This window comes from Odocoileus virginianus, unplaced genomic scaffold (assembly GCF_023699985.2).
Source record: "Odocoileus virginianus isolate 20LAN1187 ecotype Illinois unplaced genomic scaffold, Ovbor_1.2 Unplaced_Scaffold_5, whole genome shotgun sequence".
In the NCBI taxonomy this organism is placed as follows: Eukaryota; Metazoa; Chordata; class Mammalia; order Artiodactyla; family Cervidae; genus Odocoileus; species Odocoileus virginianus.
Window position 1 is genome coordinate 57,644 of NW_027224267.1, and position 19,326 is coordinate 76,969.

General features: G+C 50.1%; 1 protein-coding gene across 2 annotated transcripts in view; it reads left to right on the top strand.

The window, feature by feature from the left end:
• Window positions 1-18,867: 18,867 nt before the first annotated feature.
• Window positions 18,868-19,326, top strand: part of RGS12 (regulator of G protein signaling 12) — a 120,549-nt gene continuing 120,090 nt past the window's right edge. The window contains exon 1 of one of the 2 annotated variants that reach the window (XM_070462459.1): window positions 18,868-18,962. The gene's annotated coding sequence lies outside the window, so the exon portion shown is untranslated. The remainder of the gene's footprint in view (window positions 18,963-19,326) is intronic. The other variant, XM_070462460.1, reaches the window with a different exon arrangement.

The following is a 19,326-nucleotide window of genomic DNA, read 5'->3' on the forward strand; positions in this document are numbered from 1 at the left end:
TTCCTTTCTAAAGTTGTTTTGGTTGCTATAGGTCTCTAGTATCTCTATATACATTTTAACTCAGCTTGTCTATTTGTTCCCCAAAGGAGCCTGCTGAAACTTTTTATTGAGACAGCATTGATCTATTGATCTCAGTGACTTGTTACCAGTCAATCCTGAATCTGGCCACTTCTGAACAGGGTCTAGCTCTCCCTTCGGGGAAAGTTTAGGGCTCTTCCCACGGCTCAGATGGTAAAGGATCCGCCTGCAACGCAGGAGACTCAGGTCCGATCCCTGGTCGGGAAGGCCCCCTGGAGAAGCAACGGGAACCCACCGCAGTCTCGGCGCCCCCCTTCTCCTCCTGCCCTCAATCCTTCCCAGCATCAGGGTCTTTTCCAGTGAGTCAGTTCTCATCAGGTGGCCAAAATCTGGAGCTTCAGCTTCAGCATCAGTCCTTCCAATGAATATTCAGGGTTGATTTCCTTTAGGATGGACTGGTTGGAGCTCCTTGCAGTCTAAGTGTGGGCTTTTTGCCAGTATGAAGGCAAAAAGCAGGAAACCCCTACTCTATTAAATTGAGGAAATTCCCTTCTATTTTTAGTTTTTTAGAGTTTTAAATCACAGACGGGTATTGAATTTTGACAAATCTTTTTCTGCATTTACTAAGATAATTGCAAGATTTTTTCCCCTTTATTTTGATAATGTGGTGAATCACAAGGGTTGAGTTTCAAATATTAAACCAACTACTTTCTTTCTCTCTACTAGCTATCTGTGGGCTCTGTAATGATATTCATTGTGTTAGTAGTTTACGTTTCCCTCTGTCTTTCATTAATCTTACTAAGGTTTGATAAATTGCATTAATCTTTTCAAAAAATCAAGTTGTGGCTCTCTTGTTTGTTTTCCCTGCGGTTTGGCTCTTTTCTATTTCATTAATTTCTACTCTTATTTTTATTACTTCCTTCCTCCATTTAATCCATTTCCTTTGCTTATTTTTGGTTTAGTTTGTTCTTTATTTTTCGCCTCTTTGCCTTAATTGAGGCTTAGATCGGCTTCCCTGGTGACCCAGCTGGTGAAGAACCCACCTTCCAGTGCAGGAGATGCAACGGGTGCAGGTTTGATCCCGGGGTGAGGAAGGTCCCGTGGAGAAGGACATGGCAATCTGCTTCAGTGTTCTTGCCTGGGAAATGCCATGGACAAAGGAGCCTGGCGGCTGCAGTCCATGGGGTCACGATGGAGCACGTGTGGGCACACACACACACACACACAGAGGCTGAGATCATGACTTTCAAATCACTTTTTCCTATTATAAACCCTTAAAATTGAAACCACAATTTTTAGTATATTGAGATTTTAACAGTTCAGTTAAAATATTTTTTATAATTCCCCTGTGATTTCTTTTTTGACCTTTGGGTTATTTAGAAGTGTGTTACCTAATTGTCAAAAACTGAGTGATTTTCTAGGCATCACTATTGATTTCTGCTGTCAGAGAATGTATGCTGTATTACGTCAATCCTTTAAAATTAACAAGATCTATCTTATGGCCCAGCATATGTTCTCTCTTGGAAAATGTTCAGTGTACACTTGAAAACAATCTATTCTGTAGCGGATGGGGTAGTCTTCTACTCACATTAATTAGGTTAGATTGATGATGTTGTTCAAATCTTTTATATACTCCCTGATTTTTTTTATTTTTCATCAATTTATGATAGACAAATGTTGAAATATTAAATTGTAAATTAATATTTGTCTATTATTATTGTCTCCTCTTCTCACAGTTCTGCTTCAAATATTTGAATATACAGCTACTCCACCTTTCTCATGACTATTTTCCCATGGTATTCCTTTTTCTATCTCTTCATTTTCAATCTAAATGTGTTTTTCTACTTAAAGTGTGTCTCTGCTAAACTAGAATATAGCATTTTTTTTCTAAATCCACTGTGACATGTTCTGCCTTTTAGTTGGAATGTTTAGCCAATTTATATTTGATGTAATTAGGGATATTGTAGATTTAAGTCTACCTATAATCTTACAAATTGTTTTCTATTTGTCCTATTGTTCTTTGCTTTTTTTTTTCTTCCTTTTCTGCCTTCTTCTGGATTAACTGATTTAAAATGAAAAAAAAAAATTTGTCTCCTCCATTGAGTTTTTGTTTTTTAAGACTTTTTTTTTTTACTGTGGACCATTTTTAAATTCTTTATTGAATTTGTTACAATATTGCTTCTGTTTTATGTTTTGGTTTTTTTGGCCTTAAGGCATGTGGGATCTTAGCTCCCCAACCAGGAATCAAATCCACACCACTGGCATTAAAAGCCAAAGCCTTAACCACTGGACTGCCAGGGAAGTCCATCCCATTGTTTGCTTTTTAAAAAAATATTTATTTCTTTGGCTGCACGTAGTCTTAGTCGCAGAATGCAGGATCTTCGATTGTCATTGCAACATTCGAACTCTTAGTTGCAGCCTGTTGGATCTAGTTCCCTGACCTGGGGATGGAACCCTGGCCCCCTGCGTTGGGAGCTTAGAGCCTTAGCCTCTGGACCACCAGGAAGTCTCTTCCATTGGGTTTTTAGCTACAATATTCTGAATTATGTTTTTAGAGTTTGCTCTAGGGATTCCAATATGTATCCTTAATTTACCTCATTCTACTTTGAAATCATATTATACTACTTCATGTATAATGTAAAGACCTTTCAACATAAAATTCCATTTCCTTTCCCATTCTTTCTGTGACTGTTTTGCATAACTTACATGTATATTTCCTGTAAACCTCATAAAGCATTGTCATTATATTTGCTTTAAATGTTCAGCTCTCCTTTAAAGAAATGAAAAAAGGAGGGGAAATAGATCTTTTCTCTTTATGCATGTATTTACCATTGCTGCTCTTTTGTGTGAATCCAAATTTCTGTCTGGCATCATTTCCCTTCAACCAGAGAACGTCTTTGAGCATTTCTTACAACATGTGTTTAGAGTCACTTCTGTTTACCTGAAAATGCCTTTTACTGTGCCTTTATTTCTCAAGGCTGTTTTCACTGGACTTAGACCTATCAGTTGACAGCTTTTGTGCCTAGTCTTTTTAAAATGTTGCTTTCTTTTTGTCTTAGGGTTTCCGTTGTTTCTGGTAAGAACTCACTCATTTTTCTTGTGGTGGTAATGTATGTATTCTTTTTTTTCCCTTCTAGATGTTTCTAATGTTTTAGGGTTTGTTGTTGTTTTCAACAGTTTGTGTCTAGGTGTGTTGAATTTGGCGGTCTGTGGATTGATTTTCTAAAAATCAAATTTGAGAAAAATCTGGCTGCTATTTCTTCTAAGATGTTTCCCCATTTTATCTTTCTGTGACTCCAGTTACAGACTCGTCCTGCCACTTGGTATCATCCCATAGGCTACAGTACGCTTTTTCGTTTTACTCAGTCTCTTTTCCTTCTTTGTCATTTAGTTTGGATTATCCATACTGATCTGTTTTCAAATTGACTGAAATGTTCTTTTTCAGTGTCTAGAAGCCTAGCCGATAGTTTTTCATTTCAGATACTGTGATATTGTAGTTTTCAGTGATTGAGTTTCTTTTGAGATTTTAGTTTCCATTTGTCTTCCCAAATACCCTATGTCTATTATTTCTCCTTGTCTGTAATTCTTCTGCATACTCATAAATATCTTTTACATGATGTGTCTGTTAAGTTCAGTTCCTGGATCATTTGGGGTCTATATCTTTTGACTGTGTTTTCTTTTGATTTTTGGCCAAATTTTTCTGCTGCTTCACACTTTTTGTAATTTTTAACTCCACTCCGGACACTGTATGTGGGTGAACAGGGGTGACTGATACATAATGTTTTGTTTTGATTTCGTCCTGCTTGTTTCCCACAGAAGGCGATCCGTTCCACAGTTTGGGTTTGGAGCTACCGTTCGGATTCCTCCAGGAGTCAAGCTGTTCCTGGAGCTGGGACAAGGCTTTAATTACATTGTTTGCTTACATTCAGCCCAGCCCTCCACCTCCTGTTCCCCTGCTGCCTTTTTTTAAAAACTTATTTTTATTATTTATTTCTTTGGTTGAGCCGGGTCTTAGCTGCAGAATGCAAGACCTAGTTCTCTGACCAGGGACTGAGCCTGGACCGTCAGCAGTGAGACAGAGTCCTTACCACTGGACTAGCAGGGGATTCGCTAAAGATTTTTTAAAGTACGTTTACTGAGTGGTGTAACCATCACCATTAAATCACTTTTGGTTTTCTTTTTTAATTGAAGTCTTGTCAAATTATAATCTTTCAGGTCTACAGCAAAGTGATTCAGAGTTGTATATTTGTGAATATATATAATCGTGAATGTCTGTTCTTGATTAAGAGCTGTCTTTCTCAAGAATTCAGTTCATAAATGTTATCTTGTATCTGCTGGTCTACTTGTACCTACCGGATGATGACCACAGCCATGAAATTAAAAGACGCTCCTTGGAAGGAAAGCTATGACAAACCTAGACAGTGTATTAAAAAGCAGAGATATCACTTTGCTGACAAAGGTCCGTATAATCAAAGCTATGGTTTTTCTAGTAGTCATGGACGGATGTAAGTTGGGCCATAAAGAAGGCTGAGCGCTGAAAGACTGATGTTTTTGAACTGTGGTAATGGATAAGACTCTTGAGAGTCCCTTGGACTGCAAGGAGATCAAATAGTCAATCCTAAAGGAAATCAACCCTGAATACTCATTGGAAGGACTGATGCTGAAGCTCCAATATTTTGGCCACCTGATGTGAAGAGCCGACTCATTAGAAAAGACCCCAGTGCTGGGAAAGATTGAGGGCAAGAGGAGAAGGGGGCAACAGAGGATGAGATGGTTGGATGGCATCACCAACTTGATGGACATGAGTTTGAGCAAACTCAGGGAGATGGTGAAGGACAGAGAAGCCTGATGTGCTGCAGTCCATGGGGTCACAAAGAGTCAGACACGACTGACTTAGTGACTGACCAACAACAATAACAACAACTGGCCTACTATCCTCATGCATGCTTGCTAAGTCGCTCAGTCATGTCTGACTCTTTGCAGCTTCATGGACTGTAGCCCGCCAGGCTCCTCTGTCCATGGGATTCTCCAGGTAAGAACACTGGAGTGGGTTGCCATGTCCTCCTCCAGGGGATCTCCCTGACCCAGGGATCTAATCCTGCGGTTCTTGTCCTGCAGGAAGATTATTTACCACGGAGCCATCAGGGTGTAATTTTTTCCCTAGGATTTTCTTGTTGTTACTTTGAGAGTGGAAGCCTTTGCCTCCTTCTGAACTGAACTGAACTGAACACCCCAGGTAGAGGAAGCCCCATTTTCTTTCCTCCTTATGCTCCACATTGAAAGAGCTTCAACAAATGTAAAAGACAAAGTAACATGGAGAAGGAAATGGCAACCCACTCCAGTATTCTTGCCTGGAGAATCCCATGGACAGAGAAGCCTGGTGGGCTACAGTCCTTGGGGTTGCAAAGAGTTGGACATGACTGAGTGTGCATGCAAAGTAGCAAGCTTGTCAAACCCTCCCTTGCAGACAGAGTGGGCGCCTGGATTCTCGGATGATAAACAGCGTGTTCAGACAGTGCTGACAGCCATGTGTCCTGCTTTCCTCCCTGTTTCCATCCCCGCTTCTTCTGGAGGGTCTGAGAGGTCAGCAGAGTGTCACTGCAGCTTCCCCGGGAGCTGAGGAGCACCTGCCACGTGGGGCGCCCACGTCCTTCCACACGTACGTGCAGGTGGGCTGGACCTGACCTCCACGTGGGACCCTCACTGCACGCCCGCAGCAGGGTGCAGCTTGAACACAGAGCGTTTCTTTAAGAAGATCCCATTAAGTTTTCAGCAATCAAATAAAGCAACTTTGCCCTCATTTAAATAATTTTAAAGATTGCCAGGGGAAGACCATGAATCACGATGTACAAAAGAAAAAGTAAACAAGACAGAACTGTGGCCTGAAACCCAGAAGGCTCTTTGTGCCAGCTCCGGCCTGGAGTCCGAATTCACTACTCAGAGGCGTGGCTTCCTGGAGGCCGACAGGGACGCCGTGCTTCAGAATAAGGCAAAAACCATACTTGATGGATTTTGAGCCTGCCCCTAGATGGAACATCTCCATGAAACGTGTATCACATTTGACCTTAAAATCACCCTCAACAACACAAGAAGAACATCAATTAAGCGCTGTTAAAGCAATTAGATTTAATTTACACAAGATTCAGCTGCATTAGAAGAGCTAAGTGAAATAGCAGGATATCCTCAGGTAGAGATGGCCACGGTCCTCAGAGGAAAACGAAGCTGACTTCAGATTTGCCCTGTTCAGTCATCTGGGGCATTGACGCTATTGATAACATGAGGAAATGCTTACTGAAAAATAATTAAAGAAGATTGACTATTTCATGTTTAAAAAATTAAAAAATTTTTTTGATTACAGAGAAAATAGCTTTTCCTCATCAAAGGAAACTGCACATGATCCAAGCAACAAAAAAATAGCGTCCTAGTAAAATGCAAGGAAATTAGAAAAAGGAAATAAAAACATTTGCATGATGGCGATGATTCACATAAAAATAACTTTGACTCCACAGAGATTATCTTATTTCATTTTAGATTAAGAAATAATCTCAATTGAAGAGAGATTTGAATAAATTGAGTACGTTTTGGTATTTTAAAAATAATACCTGAACATGGAAAATTCAAAGTATTAATAAAAACTTTAAAAATACTACATGAAGCTAGATATAGTTTTAAGAGATGGTGAAAATCCTGCTATTGTTGTAGCCGCACGTTCCGGGAAACAAACTCACTCAGGACAATGCAGATAGTGGAGTGCAGTTTATCACACTGGCGGGCCCAAGGCAGGGTCTCCTCTTAGCCAAGGACCCCGACCAGTTTTGGTGAAAACCTTATATACCCTAAGTGTACTTGCTCAAACCCACCTCCCCAAATTCCTTGAAACTAGTCTGGACAAGGTAAAAGAGAGATATGATCAAAGTTAACCCATGATTCATGTGTCACAAGACTAGATAAACAGTGGATATTTATCAATAGGCCTGTGGTCATATCCCGATAAACATAATGGAATTTACCGCTTTGCTCTGTTACAGAGATAATTAGCATGTTCTTTTAGGCAACGGAGAGTCCAAGTCCAAGTCCTGAGGCTCTTGCGTCCGGGGGTCTGGTTTCCCATTGGTGTGCCCTTTCCATAGACCCCGGGCACAGAGCTCAGAGTCCGCTGGGAGGGTGACCATGTGTGTGGCCTAGTGTTCGCAGCCCGGCCGAAGATGGAGCCCAGCTCTGTCTGTTTCCCCTTAACTATCTTACAGTGATTTCTACGATGAAACTCAGTTCAGTTCAGTTCACTCAGTCGTGTCCGACTGCTTGCGACCCCATGGACTGCGGCACGCCAGGCCTCCCTGTCCATCACCATCTCCAGGAGCTTGCTCAAACTCATGTCTATCAAGTCAGTGATGCTGTTAGGTAGTTAGAATAGGAAACAGGAGTCCAGAATGGTGGTGGTTGAAAGGCAAGGAAGGGAAAAGCCCACGAAAATAGCACAAAGGAAGGTCAAAGGAATGTGCGAGGGCCGGAGTGAGGACCTCAGGTGGGACAGACAGCGCTCCTGGCTGAGGCCAGTTTGCGTAGCGCAGGCCCGGGGGAGGAGAAGACAGACAAAAAGAGGAGCCGAAGCGCTGGCTCCCTCTCTGCCCCCCCCCGCCCCCCCACGCGCTGGTTCGTGTCTTTGGGTCGGCATGCCCTCACGCCTGGAGGATGGATTCTCCTGCTATTTTCTAAATAAAATAGAGCTGTAACACGGAGCTGTAACACTGATTTGTCTAAGAGCTATAACACGGTCTGTCCAAGACCCGAGAGCTGTGCGCCGAGGGCTTTAATGTCCGTCACTTCAAATCTTTGTTGTGACGAGACAGAACCGAGGAACATAGACTCGCCTGACAATACTGTCCAACCAGCTCATCCTCTGTCGCCCTCTCCTCCTGCCCTCAGTCTTTCCCAGCATCAGGGTCTTTTCCAGTGAGTCAGCTCTTCATATCAGGTGGCCAAAGGATTGGAGCTTCAGCTTCAGCACCAGTCCTTCCAATGAATATGATGAAATTAGTTTGCAATATTTTCTTTGATAACAATAGTGTCATATGCAGCCCCGTAACATATGAACATGATCTGTAAAATCTGTGGTTCTTTTCAACTTTAAATATTTGCTCTAAGAATTTTACTGACAGTTATGTTTGCTTTTGCCTCAGCAGAGCAAAGTTTCTTCAAATTGAAAATACAACAGCGGGAGTTTCCTGGGGACCTAGTGGTTAGGATTCTGGGCTTTTGCTGCTGTGGCCTGAGTTCAGTCCCTAGGAAGGGGAACTGACATCCTGCAGTGCATCAGAAAAAATACAAAACCCACACAAATATTCTGGAAATCTGAATTATAAAAACATAATTACAGATTTTGCTGAAATGAATGCGGGAAAAGTTATTTTTCTAATAACTATCTTTTAGGATATTTATCATAAATAACATAAGTCATTCATGAATAGTGCATTTTTTTTTTCTGTTATCCAGTCATAGTTGACCCATCAAGGCTTCTCGACATAAGCAAAAACACACAGTTTTGGTATTTTGCTATTGGGTGGTCATATAAAAATCACAGCTTTAGAAGATATACAAATGACCAATATGTACATGAAAAGATGCTGAACGTCATTAAATATCTGAGAAATGCAAATCAAACTCACCGTGGGATACCACCTCACACACATCAGAATGGCCATCAAAAAATTAAAAACAGGACTTCCCTGGTGGTCCAGTGGATAAGAATCTGCCTTGCAATGCAGGGGACACAGGTTCGACCCCAGGAAGATTCCACATGCCATGGGGCTGACTGCTGAAGCCTGAGAATTCTGGCACCCACGCTCCGAGACAAGAGAAGCCACCATGATAAGAAGGGCACAGACCACAACTAGGAGTAGCCCCTGCTCCCCGCAACGAGAGAAAGCCTGCACGCAGCAACGGAGACCTGATGCAACCAAAAATAAATACATTTCAAAAGTCTTAAAAAAAATACAACCAAACAGAAAAGAAAATAATGTGTTGATGAAGATGTGGAGAAACTGGAATCTGTGTGCTCCGTTTGTTGGATGTAAAATGCCGCAGTGGAAAACAGTACGGTGATTCTTCAAAAAATTAAACACAGAGTTACCATATGACCCAGAAATTCCACTTCTGGATACAAACCCAAAAGAACTGAAAGCAGCTGCTGGGATAGATAGCTGCCCTCCCATGTCCATAGCAGCCTGATCCACAACAGCCAGAGGATGGGAGCAGCCAAGCGGCCATGGATGGAGGGATGGATGGATGGAGGGATGGAGGGATGGAGGGAGGGATGGAGGGATGGAGGGAGGGAGGGATGGAGGGAGGGATGGAGGGATGGAGGGATGGAGGGAGGGATGGAGGGAGGGATGGAGGGATGGATGGAGGGATGGATGGATGGAGGGATGGAGGGATGGATGGATGAATGGATGGAGGGATGGAGGGATGGATGGAGGGATGGAGGGATGGATGGAGGGATGGAGGGATGGAGGGAGGGAGGGATGGAGGGAGGGAGGGAGGGATGGATGGAGGGATGGATGGATGGAGGGATGGAGGGATGGATGGAGGGATGGACACAATGTGGACAATCCCATTCTACAACAGGTATTACTCAGCCTCAAAGAGGAAGGAGATTCTGACACCAGCTAAACATGGATGAACCTTGAGATCTTCAGTCACTTCCGTTGCTCAGTCACATCCTATTCTTTGTGACCCCATGGATGCAGCACACCAAGCCTCCCTGTCCATCCCAGAGCTTGCTCAAACTCATGTCCATTGAGTTGGTGATGCCATCCAACCATCTCATCCTCTGTCGTCCCCTTCTCCCGCCTTCAATCTTTCCCAGCATCAGGGTCTTTTCCAATGAGTCGGCTCTTCACATCAGGTGACCAAAGTATTAGAGCTTCAGCTTCAGCATCAGCATCAGTCCTTCCAATGAATATTCAGGGTTGATTTCCTTTAGGATGGACTGGTTGGATCTCCTTGCAGTTCAAGGGACTCTCAAGAGTCTTCTCCAACACCACAGTTCAAAAGCATCAATTCTTCGGTGCTCAGCTTTCTTTATAGTCCAACTCTCACATCCATACGTGACTACTGGGAAAAACCATAGCTTTGACTAGACAGAACTTTGTCGGCAAAGTAATGTCTCTGCTTTTTAATATGCTGTCTAGGTTGGTCACAACTTTTCTTCCAAGGAGCAAGTGTCTTTTAATTTCATGGCTGCAGTCACCATCTGCAGTGATTCTGGAGCCCAAGAAAATAAAATCTGTCACTGTTTCCATTGTTTCCCCATCTATTTGCCATGAAGTGTTGGGACCAGATGAGACATTATGCTCAGTGAAATAAACCAGACATGCTGTATTGTTCCACTAATATGAGGGTCCCTAGAGGAGTCAAATTCCTGGAGACAAAAGGTATAAGGGCGGGTGCCAGGGGAGGAGGGCTGGGGAGTGAGTGTCTCAAGGGGACAGAGTTTTAGTTCAGGGAGTTCTGTGGACCGACAGTGGTGACAGCTGCCAAACAGCTGAATTCCACCCTGAGAAATGGTTACGAGGTGATTTTTTTGGCCACGCCATGTGGTTTGCGGTACCCTAGTGGCTCAGATGATAAAGAATTCGCCTTCAATTCGGGAGTCCTGGGCTCGACCCCTGGATTGGGAAGATCCCCTGGAGGAGAGCATGGCAACCCACTCCAGTATTCTTGCCTGGAGAATCCCCAAGGACAGAGGAGCCTGGTGGGCTACAGTCTATGGGGTCTCAAAGAGTCGGACACGACTGAGTGACTAAGTGTGAATACAAATTCCTTGACCAGGGATTGGATCCAGACCCCTGGCAATGAAAGCATGGTGTCCTAACCACTGGGCCACCAGAGAATCCCGTGTTTGTTTATTTCACCAAAAAAAAAAAAAAAGGGAAAAGTCCACAGTTTTTGCTCTGTTTCAATTTTGTTGCTTTATGGGAATTTTGTCAAGGCAGAAGGACAGAAGGCATTTTATTGAACATTTTACTGGCTTCACTTATTAGTATTCGGGCAAATGGGGTGTGGGGTGCCCATCCGCACTGTGGCCCGGGGACCTGAGTATCCAGGGTCCTGTGGAGGGGCTGAAGGATGGCAGGGACTGGCCAGAGGGGCTCCAGAGGGCCGTGGAGGAACCTGGTGGCAGGCGAACGAGGCCCGCGGCCCCTGGGCCTCCGGTGAGAGTCTCCCCTTGTGCCTGCACAGATGGGAGCACAGGCCCCCAGGAGGGGCCTGCAGGCCTGAATGGGAACCTGGGTGGGCGGGGCGGTCGTCTGATAGGCGGGGACAGGGTGGGTTCTAAGGTGAAGGAAGCATGGCAGCCTCCCAGGAGGCTGATGCCATCCAACCCTCTCATCCTGAGACTGAAAAGCGTGTGAAAACTGCAGCGTGTAGACGCGGCTTTGTGGAGTTGCCTACTCCTTCTCCCGATCCAGCACACTGGTGGTGGAGACCCCCTACAGCCCCAGGCTGGGGCACCGCTGGGGTGACCCAGGACATCCCCTCCCAGCACCAACTGGGAAATGTGATTCCTTGAGGCGTGAGAGGCAATGCCTGTGTCCAGCCTGGGCGTCCCCCGGTTATCGCTGACATCCATCAGAGGTGGCGGGGCTGAGGGCTGCGGGGGTTCAGGGACAGAGGACTTGTGATGCGAAAGCCTAGAGGGGCCCAGGTGAACTGGGCCAGCCCCCAGAAGGCCAAGGTCAGACCTTCCCCTGTGGTCTGCAACGTTTGCGCCTACGCAGTCAGTGGGTGGGAAAGCATTTCTAGACTAGATTCAGAAAGGCATCTTTTGCTGTCCCCCTCTTTCTCATGGCAGCCCAGGCGGGGGGCGGGGGGCAAACTTCCTCCAGCCCTACAACTTCCGGGTGGCGTCGGGGCTCTCTGCTCACTCTTACATAACAGGCAGCTTTCCATCTGTGAACCGGCAAATGCAGTCTCAACTCAGAATCAGTGCACATCAACGACATCAGGTCCGGGACACCGCCTCCCGGAGCCTGCGTGGCACAGCTGTGCGCGGGCAGGAGCGGGGCTGCGGAAGGGGAGGCCAGGCCGGGGAGCACCCACCCGCCGGCACCCAGGGGCGCCTGCTCGAGGGAGCCCTGCACACACCCGGGGCCCCAGATGCAGCTGGGCCGGGCCAGGAGCATGGGCTCATGCCTGCCGGGGCGTGACCGCGGCGGGACCCTCGCCCTCCCAAGTCCTGGTCTGAAAGGCGAGTCTGAGTCCACCAAGGAGCCGAGGGCTGTCACAGGAGGCCGAGGGGCGTTCAGAAACGACCTCTTGTCATCTCCCTGTTTTGACGGGATGTTTCGGATTTATTTCTTGTTTAATTTCTGTGGAGGAAAACATGATCTCCCGACATACACTGTTCCCCAGTAGGTACTTTTTCAGCAGGAGGGGTTCATTCCGGCATGTTTAGGGGGTTCGTGGAGAAGAGACACCTCAACGTTGGGTCTGCCCCGGCCAAGACGTTCACACCAGGCAGGGGCCTCCCCTTCCGGCTCAGTGACCTTGGCCGAGGCCAGGCTGCCTGTGGGGCCACCCCCTCCCCAGACCACCAGCAGCCCCATGCTCTGGTTGATTGGTGTATGCTCTTTTTCTGTAACAATATGGTCTATTTCATTAATGCCACCCTGTTTGGTAACAATGTCCCTAATTAATACAAGTTCTATTTAGCGACAATATGGTCTATTTAATTAATTTCGTGTGTTCTGGTTAAAAACCACACGGTGCTTCACTTGATTGATTTCTGCTGTTCACGGACCCTAATGTATTCCAAAACACAGGGGTGCAGTCCACACATTCAGGGCTGGTCATCTGCTTCAGCTGCCCCCCACTCCAGAAGGTCCTCGGGGGGGGGCTGGCGGACCCCCACGGGCCATGGCCTCAGCAGAGGCCGCTTGGGGTCGAGGACTTCAGCTGGGGGCAGGGTGTGAGCGGGGCCCAGGCAGGGGGCACCGCCCCATCTAACCCCCTGGGGTGCACGGCAGCCTGGCCTTGTGGTGCTTGGCCCACACCGCTGCCTCCAGGCTCTCTAACCCACCACGGCTCCTTCTCCAGGGCCCTCTCTGTCTCTGAGGCCGGGTCACTGTCTCCCGTCCCCAGCATCACCACCACTGCCCCTCTCTGTTGTCCCCTCCTTCACCCAGCCAAGGACACTTCTGGAAGCCTCTCTGCCCAGTGTCCCGGGCGTGGTTCTCAAAGTCTTCCTGAAGCAGCCTGCAGGCCTCTCTGCTGGCCGGCTTCCCCCGCCCCCATTTGCTGCCCCCCCCCCCCCCACCCCGCACATGGCGCCTGGGTTGGGCCGGTCCACCCAGAGTTCCTGGAGCCTCCTGTGCTCCTGTCCAGGACGTTGTGTCCCCAAGCCTACCACGTGCCTGGGATGGGTGGGTGCTCAGAAGCCCACCCTACCGATGGTCCCTCCTGTCTAGGAGCTCATGGTGGAGGGGTGTGGTCTGGGGGGTGGGGACCAGACCTGAACTTGACCCCTTTACAGAACACTGGGACAGTGACAGGTGGGTCTGCAGGTCTGGTGGGTACAAGGGCGGAGTGTGTGTGGCGCCTGAGCTGAACCCTGACAGGTGATGGGCTGGGGGCAGCTTCCCAGCAGGCCTGCCAAGGACAGTGCGCCGGCTCGGGAGTGAGAGGGAACTCGGACCACGGTGCACTGGCCTTGTGTCCAGCTGCATCTGGATGCCCGGCTGTAAGGCCCAAGGTGGGATCCTTTCGACTCCTTGGAAGGCAGAAAGGGCCCTCATGTAGCGGACCCTTGAATGCCGGCCTTGGACTCAGTGAATTTCTTCCTGCAGATGGTGGGGGCCTCCAGGGGCATTTGAGCAGGGATGAACAGCAGACGCAGGCTTGGGAGAGGGGCCTGGCAGTGTGTCCCCCACGGCTCGGGACTTCAGGGATGGCCGAGGTGTGGGAAGCACCGTTAGGTGCTCGTCAGACCCCAGTGCCCCCACTTAGTGGTCAGTGGGCAGGGCCTGTGGGCGGAATAGGTCCACAGGTCCTTCTGCGGAAGGGCTCTGGGCCCTGGACTGCGATCCGGGAACCCGGGAGGGCCCGGGCTTTCCACTGGGTCTGCTGCCGCAGCCTTCTGCTCACCAGCCCTCCTTTTCTTCAGCTGTGGAAAATGACCAGCACCCAATGACCTGCCCATCTTTTTTGCCTGGAGAACATTATTGCCACAGAGCCCCCCCAGGGTCAGGCCTCCCCAGCCTGCCCGCTCCCGTGGCTCCACCACCTTTCCTGCGGAGAAAACACATCCCCTTTCTTCTGGACTCCCTCCCGAGTGTAGTGTCCAGGGAGGGACCAGCCGTGGCAGCCCTTCCACCGTCCATTGTCGGCCCCCAAGGGCAGCCACCGCCAGGCCCTGGGTGTGCTGGACTCTCCATAGAGAACAGGTCTTAGACTACGTGAGCACACTCTTTATTGCCCCCAACGGGCCTCCTCCTGGAGAGAAAGGGGGCTGCTAACAGAGGGCAGGTGCCCACGTGGCACAGTCACTTACCTCTGCCAACCTCGAGGATAAAACAGCCCATCAGTTATTTTATCAGTAGAATGAGTTTGTTCAGGAACAGCAGAGGATCTGCATTTGAGATGTGTAAGGTATGGCCAAACCATTAGCAAGTCTGGCAAATGTAGGGCTGGGGTGGGGGTGGCAAAGAGGAACCTGATACAGCCAAACGGGGAAGGAGCTAGTGGCTGCTTCCCAAGCCCACTGCAGGAAAGCAGGGCTTCAGGGCTGACCGCTTCTCACTGGCCGAGCAGTGGAGGCTTGTCATTGGCTAGGCTGTTGCCGGGTGAAGAGAGGAGCTTCCTCCTACCGGGTGGGGGTAGGGATGGGAAGCAAAGCAGCCCAGATGCAAAGATGCAAAGTACTTTCTCCCTGTAGGCAAGAGGTCCCCTTTAAGTCTTCCCAACTCTATTTTATTTATTTATTTATTCTTTTTGTTTTGTTTGTTTGGTTTTGGTTTTGTGTGTGTGTTTTGCCACAACATGCACATCCGGGATCTTTGTTCCCTGACCGGGGATCAACCTTGTCTACAGCAGTGAAAACATGGAGTGCCTAACTGAAAGAGAGGAGGCCCGCCTGGTCCTTGCCTCCCCCCACCCTGTTCTCTGCCTGCCTTTTGCCTGAGGAAAACTTAACTCCAAGAATAATCAGAGAAGTGAGAAATGCTGAAACAAAGGAAAACAGTCAAAGGAGACTAAATAATAATAATGTAGTCATTAAGCATAGTCAAGGACCTTTAGTTCTTTCTCAAGGGCTGTAGATAATATTCTGAGCCATATCCTGTGAGCTGTCTTACAGATACCAAAACACCAGGTGAAGTTAACTATGTGATGAGCAGGCTGAACCCAGGACTTGAGCTGCCACAATCCGAGAACTGACTGCAAAGAAATAGGAACAAGTGCACTCCAGAACTGAAGATTAACTGTACCTAAAAGAACCAAGATGATGCTAGTCAGACCACTGATGATCAATTGAAGATGACTGTTAGAGATGACTGTGCTGTTTCTGCATGTAACCCCCCGCCACTCTGTCTGTGAATGCACTCACCCCCTGCTGGTCGGGGAGAGCTGGGAAGTTGGCCTTTGGACAGATGTCCACCACCCTCCTCCCCAGTTGCCAGCATCTGAAATAAAGTAAACTTTCCTTTCCACCAACCTGGCCTGTTTATTGGCTTTTGAGTGGCAAGCAGCCAGACCCCCATGCATACCTTTCAGTAACATAACCACTGGACCACCAGGGAGGTCCCCCCAGCTCTATTTTAAGTGAGATTTCCCTTTGTTAATTTTCACACATCCCAGCACTGCCTTGGCCTGCATCTTGGCCCAGTGACCATGAATGAAGTCATTAGCGGTCACCATGGACTCGAGTCCTGCCCTCACATCACTCACACCAGCAGCAGGGTCCTTCACACAGGGTGGGAATCCAGTTCCAAATCCCTTCCTGGCGGCCTGCCTTCTGGAAGAGTTATAATTGACCTGCCAGCCTGGGCCAGGGCTCCCTAGAGCACAGAGCCTGTGGGAGGGCGGTGAAACCAGGGATGGGAGGGGACACGCAAGGCTGTCCCCAGAGCCTGCACAGCGCCTGGCCCTCTGCCCAGGGATGCAGGTTGTCTCTGGGCTGCCTGTGAATGGCTTCATTTGGAGCAATCTGACCCTGGGTGAAGGGATGAGAAGCGAAACCCAGGACCCTTCCTTCTCAGGCCTCTCATTGCCCAGTCACCAGCCCTTGGAAGGCTGGAGGGGAGCCAGGACCCCCACACCAGGGCGAGTGCATCTTCTGGGTCTGGGAGTGGGGTCTGTGCTGCAGAACTGTCTGGCTCACCTGCCCCAGACCTTCTGTGAGGCTGGCCTGACCAATGCAGGCTGTCAAACCTACAGCCGTGCCACTCTGGTCTATCACCCCCCCCCCCATTCAGGTATTGAAACCCTGATTCCCAAGGTGGTGGTGTCAGGGGTGCTCCTTAAGGTGATCAGGCCATGAGGGGGGGTCCCCACGAGCAGGATTAGTGCCCTTACAATAACAGACAGGGCTTCCCTGGCGGCTCAGCTGGCGAGGAATCCACCTGCACTCTGGGAGACCTGGATTCGATCTCTGGGTAGGGAAGACCCCCTGGAGGAGGGCATGGCAACCCACTCCAGTATTCTTGCCTGGAGAATCCCATGGACAGAGGAGCCTGGACGGTTACAGTCCACGGGGTTGCAAAGAGTCCGACATGACTGAGACTAAGAACAGCACAGGAAGAGATATGAGTTTTTGTCCTCTCTCTCCAATCTCCTCCTTCTGAGAAGACAGCGATCTGTAAACCAGGAAGAGGGCCCTCAACAGACGCAGGACCCATCTGCACCTTGATCTTGGAACTTCAGGCTCCAAAAATGTGAGACACGAACACTTGCTGTCTCAGTCTCCCGGTCTGTGGCGGCTGTCACAGCAGCCCCAGCTGACAAGTGGCGCCCAGTGCTCCCTGCCGGCTCAGCGCACGGGTGGCCCAAGCGAATCTAGGTGTTCCTGGAAGATCATACGTCCACCCCACTAACTGCTACCCCAACGATACCACAGACTGGTGGCTCAGAGACAACAGAGGTTTGTTTCCTGCACTTATGAGGCTAGAAATCTATGATCAAGTTATGCACAAATTCATTGTCAGGTGAGGACTTGCTTCGTGGTTCACAGACAGGTGTCTTTGGTCTGTATTCTCTTGTGGCCCATGGGATGAGGGTGCTCTCCAGGGTCTCTCTTGCATGGGCACTAATCTCGTTCACGGGACTCCACGTTCATGACCTCATCCCCTCCAAACACCGTCACATCCGGGAACAGGCTTCAACATGTGAATTTTGGGGGGGGACACAGTCCGTAGCTGTCCTGTTGTAGAGACCATTGGCCCCAGTGCCTGCCCGCTGCTGGGCAGAGCCTGACCCTCCCACATGCCTACACACTCCTGCTGATGCAGGTCCACATCCCAGGATTCTGTCCGAGGAATTTCGTTTGCAGATATAAATTTGCTGCCACTTTGGGATCACTGAAGGGAAGATGAAGCATCAGTTAAGATTTCTGATTTTTCCACCGTGAGTGGAAGGGCTTGAAGTGCGATGGCTGGTGTATTAATATTTGTCACGATGATTTATCCTACAAGCGAGGAGGCTCTGGACAGGTTTGGGAGCTGGCCAAATAACTGAGAGTCAAGGTGTGGACAGCCAGGAGTCCTGGGCTTAAATCTTTCCTACTCTTGGCTTGTACAATAAATGCCCAGCCGACTGTTTCCTGGAAATGCTCTGGCAGGTCGCTATTAGGTCACTGTGACTAGCGGGAAACGGAATTTCCAAAGGAGTGATTGCTGAGGAGGAAGACAACTGGACGTGGGGGGCGGGGGGAGCGGACAGTAACCCTGGATGGTCCTCCTGGGAACAAGGCCAGGTTCCAGGAGGAGAGGAGGGCAGCAGGTACCCCCGGGACCTCCAGGACAGCGGGGTGGAGCTGGGCGCCTGCCAGGCCTGCCTGACCACTCCTTCCTGTTGGGGGACTAGGGGGCGACTGCGTGCTGTTGGGGCACCACACTCTGTTCCGCTTCCCTTCCTTAAAAATAAAATGATGTCCCGGCAGAATACGGTCTGGCGAGCATCAAGGTTGCGGAAGGCTGTCGAGAGAAGGGGGCGGGGACCCCGAGAAGCGCGGCACAGAAGTGTCAACGCGCCTTCGGAAACCGGGTGGAGAGCGTAGGGCGGGAGGGGATACGGGCTGCTAGCGGCGGGGGGCGCAGGGCGTCCACAGCCAGAGCCGAACCCGCCACCGTGCGTGGGTAGCGGAAGTCCCGCCCCAGTTCTGGGGGGGGGGGGTCCCCGCCCCTCCAGGTCCGCCCCCTCGGGCTCCGTCCCTCGGTTCTTTCCACTTTCCCCCCTGGAAGGGCCGCCCTTCCTGTTATCCACTGGACGCCGCATCTCCGCTCTGTAGACCGCGCACGCCGGCCGCGTCCTGAGAGCCGCCCACAGCCTTAGAGGCCAAGCCCGCCCCACTCCCTTCCTGAGGTCCTGCTCCCCCCGGCCCCGCCCCGGTCTCCGCCTCAGGTCCCGCCCACCACTCACGCCCTACTCGGCCTCTCCTCTCATTGGTCCAGACACGGACGGCTCCGCCCACCAGGGGGATGGACCACCTCTTCAAAGGCCCCGCCCCACAACCCCGCCCTCTCTTTGACCCCGCCCATTCAGGTTACCGCCCCTCTAGGAGACCCCGCCCCTTTCCTCGGCCCCGGCCACAACCCCGCCCCCTCTTAGACCCCGCCCCCTCAGGTTACCGCCCCTCTCATCGGCCCCGCTCCCTCCCGGCCCGGGGCTACGGCGGCTGCGACCGTTGCGCGCGCTGGCGGAGCGGATCGCAGCCGGAGAGCGACCGGCGGGTAGGTTGCGGGCTGGGCGCCGGCGCCCCGCCTCCGCTTTCTTTCTTCTGAGGGCGCGCGCTCGCGGCCTCCGCGGCCCGCCCCGCCCGGCCGAGCGGAGGGTGCCGGGGGCGGCCGGCGCCTCGGGGTCCGGCTCACTGGGGCCACCCAGCCGCCGCCGCCCTCCTTTTGTTCCTCGGCGCGACTCAGGCCGGGCGGAGGGGCGGCCGCGGGACCCGAAGGCCCAGGATCGAGGCAGGGCCGAGCGCGCGGGGCCTGCGACGCCCACCGACGGCGGGCGCCCCGGGCCGAATTCTCACGGGCTCCCGAGTTTCCTGTCCGACCTCTCGGGCGGCCGCATTGTCGGATCAGAGGCCGCCTTCGG